Genomic DNA, 5,852 nt, shown 5'->3' with positions numbered 1-5,852 from the left:
TAAATTTGAAAAAATAAAATCCGTCTTTTGTTATGGGGTGACCTCAAAAATCCGACAGAGAGATATTGTCACTGGTCATTTCTCGATATTGTTTGTTATCAGCCAAGCAAATCCACAAATCAATAAAAAGGGGATAAAATTCCATCTAAATAGTCCCAAATTTTCAAACATAGTAATAGAGCAAAACAAGATCATAAAAAATAATTAACAAAATTATCAAAATGCAAATAAAATAGGAAGCAACCCAAATGTCAAAACAAGTAGTAAAATTGAGCAACAATCAGCCAAAAAATCATAAATGAATTCCAAAATAGTGATGTTCATCGGAGAAGTCAAAATTCAAACATTATCATGCTTTAATGGTGATGTAATGCGAACCAATATATTTTTTGACAAACCATAGCAAAAGAGAGAGGTAGCTGGCATTGCTTCAATGAAATTTTACTGGAGCAGCGTCAGAAACACAAAGCTCAAATAGATCTATTATAGGAAATAATTTTTCATTTTAAAGAAAAATATAAGGTAAAGAGAGACGGTACAGTGGAGGCTCGCTCGTCGGTGACCAACTCCACAAGGCGTTGCCAAAAGAAAGAGAGAGGGGCAGTGTTTAGTGGTCGGATATGGTTTGGTGTGATGGTGGGTGGATTCATTGGAGTTTTGGCGACTGTTATTAGCAGCAACATCAGCTGGAACTTGTCGGTCCTCAACTCAATGAGTCAGCAGTGTGAGAGAGGAGCAAGGGAAGGCTGGTTTAGCGGTGACAGTATTATTTGTAAAGCCTTCCTTTAATAGAGCAGTGGTCTCTGGTGGTGAGTACCAGTGACAATGGATGTTTTTGAGAAAGAAAGAGGGAGAAAAAGGAAGAGGGGAGCTGGTCATCCGATGAACTGCTCTTACGACAGCGACAGTTATGGTAGTAGTTTAGAGATAAAGAGAGAGAGGAAAGAGAAGGTTGTGATGTTGCCCTCTTTCTAAATCCATTCTGTCATGTCCTGCTTTCGCTAAGGTTAAACGAAACATGACTAATGAACTCTAAAAGAATTAAAATTTGTACAAAGTCGTCCCTAATTTTTAAGAAAAATAAGGAAACCTATTTATTTATTAACACGTATGATTGATGTATTAGTCTATAAAAAAACAATTGACATTCTAGGTAAGGGTTTAAATTATCCGGAAGGAAAGGGGTTAGGGACCCTTCAGAATCTATAAATATGATACCCGGGTAGACTATATTTATCAAAGAGGGAGGAGGTGTATTTAAAATAATGTAAAAGGTGTATGTATATTAAGTATAAATTAACTATTTTGAGAAATACAAATATTTAAAACTATGTATAGGTATATGTATAGTAAGTAAATAACAAAACCTATTGTTCTAAAAACATGTAAAAGATATGTATAAAATGTATAAATTACATGTGAAAAAAAAGTATTTTGTGATGTATAAAAAGAAAAGTATCTTTGATGTGCCGTGAAAAGAAAAAGTATTTATGAATAACATTACTTGATTAAAATTATAGTGAAAAACAAAGATTCATTTGAGAAGAAAACTACGCAATATTTAAAATGTAAATGTGTAAACTAATTGATTAATCTAATTCTTTTATAAAATATTAACAGCTTAAGTTTGCCTAAACGTATATTATTGTATATGTAAATAAGGAATATTCTCATCTGACACCCCAAAAAGTGGAGTCTTCACTATGTTTAATGTGTACAATTATAAGAAATGACAAGTATAAAATTATCCCTTGAATGCCATTTTTCGATATGTGTTCCCGTGAACTTGTACAAATACGTTAGTGAAAAATCAAAATAAATTTAAAAACTATGTGTGCATATATACATAAAAATAAAAAAACTTATTAAAGCGTGGGCTCGGATTAAGTTTAGATATGTCATGGCTACGAAGAGGTTACTCAATTTATCAACCATCTGAAATCGCGTTACCAAGATACTAATCATAAAATCCTTTGTGTTATTGTGATATTGTAAGATTTTGTTATCGCCCAAATTTATTTATCTTTATTACCTATTTGGGTACGTAATGTCATTTGCCATGTGTCAGTACTATTTGTTATTAGTCAAGCACATCCACAAATCAGTAAAAGGGGATAAAATTCTACCTAAACAATCTCAAATTCTCAAACACATTAATGGAACAAAATAGGACCATCAAAATTTATTGACAAAATTATCGAAATGTAAATAAAACAAGAACCAACCCAAATGTCAAAACAAGTAGTAAAATAGAGGAACAATCAGCCAACATAAACGTAAATGAATTCTGAAATAGTGATGTTCATTGGAGAAGTCAAAATTCAAACATTATCATGCTTTAATGGTGATGTAATAATGAAGCAGCGTATTTTCTGATAAACCATAGCAAAAGAGAGAGGTGACCTGTATTGCTTCAACGGAGTTTCACCAGAGCAACATTGGAAACAAAAAATCCCAAACAAATCTACAACAAGAAATAATTTTTCTTTTTAGAGAAAAATATGGGGAAAAGGAAGATGGTACAGTGGAGGCTCACCCACCGATGACCAACTTTAGCGAGGCACAGCTAAAGAAAGAGAAAGGGGTGGTGTTTGGTGGTTAGATCTGGTTTGGTATGATAGTGTTCAAGTTTGTTGGAGTTTTGGCGGCTGACTTTGGTGGCATCATCGATTGGAACTCGCAGGTCCTCAACTCCGATGAGTCAGCGGCGTGAGAGAAAAGCAAGGAGAGGCTAGTTTAGCAGCAGCCTAAGTGTTTGGACGACCTTCCTTTTATAGAGAAACAGACACTGGTGGTGATGACCAGTGGCTATTTTTGAGAAAGCGAGAGGGAGAGAAAGACGGAGGGGATTTGGTCGTCCGATGGACTGCTCCAGCAGTGGTGGTAGTTATAGTGGCAGTTTAGAGAGATGAAGAGAGAAAAAAGAAAGAGAAGGTTGTGATATTGTGCGGCTGATTTTTTTATGTATATTTGTGTATGTGTGAATTGTATGTGTGTGTTAAAATTAACCCCCTCCACTTATTTATATTAAAAATTGGCACCCTTTTTTATTCAATGGATAAAAGGGTGTCCCTTCTTTTTATTATAGGGCACCCTTCAATCCTTAAGTTTTTTATCAAAGAATTTTCATCTTTTTGACCAATACACGAAGTTATTGTCCAAAGGATAGTGCCATTGACTGATCGTTATCAGATGTGACAAGACACACTATAAAAAATGGGTAAGATTGTGGGGGTTTATTTGCAAGGGTTATTTTAACCCTCATAAAGTTAAATGAAATGCCAGGGTTAAAAAGCTGGCACTAAAATTTATAAAGTTGCAGGGGTTTTAGACCCCCTCTATTAATTGTGGGGGTTTTAAACCCCCTTTATCAATAAAAAAAATAGCACATATACTCGATAAAAAATATATAAATTTGTGGGGGCTGTAGACCCCTGCAATAATTCAAAAAAATAGCGCTAAACCTTCTATTTTTCCTCTTGTTTTTAATTGGGCAAAGTATTTTTCCCTCTCACTTTACCAAATTACAGCTCTCACACTCTCATTTCCCCAAATTGCTTCTCCGCCCAATTGAAGCTCTCACTCCCAAATTGAGTTTATCAATTTCTCTAATATCTTTTCACCTTGTATGTTTTTATCTTAATTACTCATCAATTTGGCTCATTTTTAAATTTCCCAAATATTAGGTTGAAACCATCTCTTTTGAAGTTAACAAAATATTCAATAAATAGAGGTTTGATCCTCTTACAGGTCAAATAGAGCTCTGAGGTACTGTTATGCTGCATGTGAAGAAGGAAGTGTCGACTTGGATTGAGAAAGGTATGTACAATTTCTTCTGTATCTTTTTCTCTATTTTCATCAACATTAGGTTATTCTCTCTAATTTCTTCTATGAATACCTAAATCAACCATATGATTACTCATGTTTCTATGATAACAATATTGAATGTTCTTCATAAAAATTGGGGAATTGCAAGACATGATGAAGAAATTAGTTGTAGAAGTTAGGAAACTCGATGTAGATTTTTGGGTTATGAAAGAAAAGGATGTTACAGGTAGTCTTTATCCTGATGTTGAGGTTAGGCTTGGAAACTATAGGGGTACAACTCGCTATTTTGAAAAGAAATCAAATCCTGAATGGAGTCAAGTATTTTCTTTTTCTAAGGATCGAATTCAGGCTTCCATTCTTGAAGTGAATGTAAAAGATAAGGATGTTATTAAGGATGACTTTGTTGGTCGGATTATTTTTAATTTGAATGAGATCCCCAAAAGGGTTCCCCCTGATAGCCCTCTTGCTCCACAGTGGTATAGGTTGGAGGATAGAAATAGTAATAAAGTTAAAGGAGAGTTAATGTTAGTTGGTTAGATGGGTACTCAAGTTGATAAAACCTTTCTAGAATCTTGGCATTTGGATGTTGCCACTGTTAGTGGTGCTAATGCTCTTGCAAATATAAGGTCTAAGGTGTACCTCTCACCAAAGTTATGGTACCTTAGAGTTAATGTGATCGAGTCTCAGGATTTGATTACCGATGAAAAAGTAGGTTTCCAGAAGTTTACGTAAAGGCCATCCTCGGAAATCAAGCATTGAGAACCAGAGTTTCCACGAGCAAGACTATTAATCCCATGTGGAATGAGGATATGATGTTTGTAGCTGCAGAACCATTTGAGGAGACATTGATTGCACCGAACACAGATGAAGTACTTGGAAGATATGTTATTCCTTTACAGTATATCAATAGGAGGTTGGACCACAGACCTATTAACAATAGGTAGTATAATCTTGAAAAGCACATTATTGTTAAGAGAGAAAAAAAGGAAATCAAGTTTGCAAGTAGGATTCACATGAGTCTATATTTGGAAGGAGAAAACCATGTTCTGGATGAGTCAACACACTACAGTAGTTATCTTAGACCAACCACAAAACAGTTGGGGAAGTACAGTATTGGTGTCCTAGAATTGGGTGTTCTGAACGCTCAGGGCCTTTCCCCGATGAAAATAAAATATAGGCAGGTCTACCATGTTCTGGATAAGTCAACATACTACAGTAGAGATATTAGACCAACCGCAAAATAGTTATGGAAGTACCGTATTGGTGTCCTAAAATTGGGTGTTCTGAACGCTCAAGGCCTTTCTCTGATGAAAACAAAAGATGGGTGGGCAACGGCAGATGCCTATTATGTTGCCAAATATAGGCAGTAGTGGGTTCAAACAAGGACAATTATTGATAGCTTTGCTCCTAAGTGAAATGATCAATACACTTGGGAAGTATTTGATCCCTGTATTATCATAACTATTGGTATATTTGATAATTAACATATTAGAAGGGGTTAGAGTTGGTATTGATTTAATTGAAATACCAGGTTGATAACACTCAAACTACACCTCTCTAATGAGAATGTAAGTGATCGTTGTCAATATATAATCCAACTAGATTGGGGTCGAATCCCACAGGGAATATGGTGTGAACTTAAGTTGTTTGTGGTTTAATTAACTGATAGTTGGATGTTTCCTGGAATGGGGGTTTTGGAGATTAGCAAATAATTGTTGGTCAATTTAGTTTTAGTGTTTGTAATCAAAAGTTTATGGAAAATCATAATTATGTTCACTATGGGTTTTAGTACTTGACAGATGCTAATAGTGATTCAAGATTCTTAGAGTAGTTAGGACAACAGATTATCTCTATCGAAGTTATGCCTAAATGTCTCTCGACCTACTTAAGCATTTAATTACCTAATTCTCTCGGACTTAGGGAATTTATATTTACTAACCATACTTTACCTTAGGTTAATCAACCTTGCTACAACGTCAATTATTAAATGGAAGTTTAGTGTTTCCAAGTCCCTGTCAATTATT

The 5,852-nt window shown here is 34.8% G+C and overlaps 1 pseudogene; it reads left to right on the top strand.

Annotated features, from left to right (window-relative positions):
• Positions 1-3,978: 3,978 nt before the first annotated feature.
• LOC107856003 lies at positions 3,979-5,312 on the top strand (annotated as a pseudogene).
• The last annotated feature ends 540 nt before the right edge of the window (positions 5,313-5,852 follow it).

This window comes from Capsicum annuum, chromosome 5 (genome assembly GCF_002878395.1).
Source record: "Capsicum annuum cultivar UCD-10X-F1 chromosome 5, UCD10Xv1.1, whole genome shotgun sequence".
Classification (NCBI taxonomy): domain Eukaryota; kingdom Viridiplantae; phylum Streptophyta; class Magnoliopsida; order Solanales; family Solanaceae; genus Capsicum; species Capsicum annuum.
Note: the sequence above shows the minus strand (reverse complement) of the source record. Positions and strands in the feature narration are given on the sequence as shown.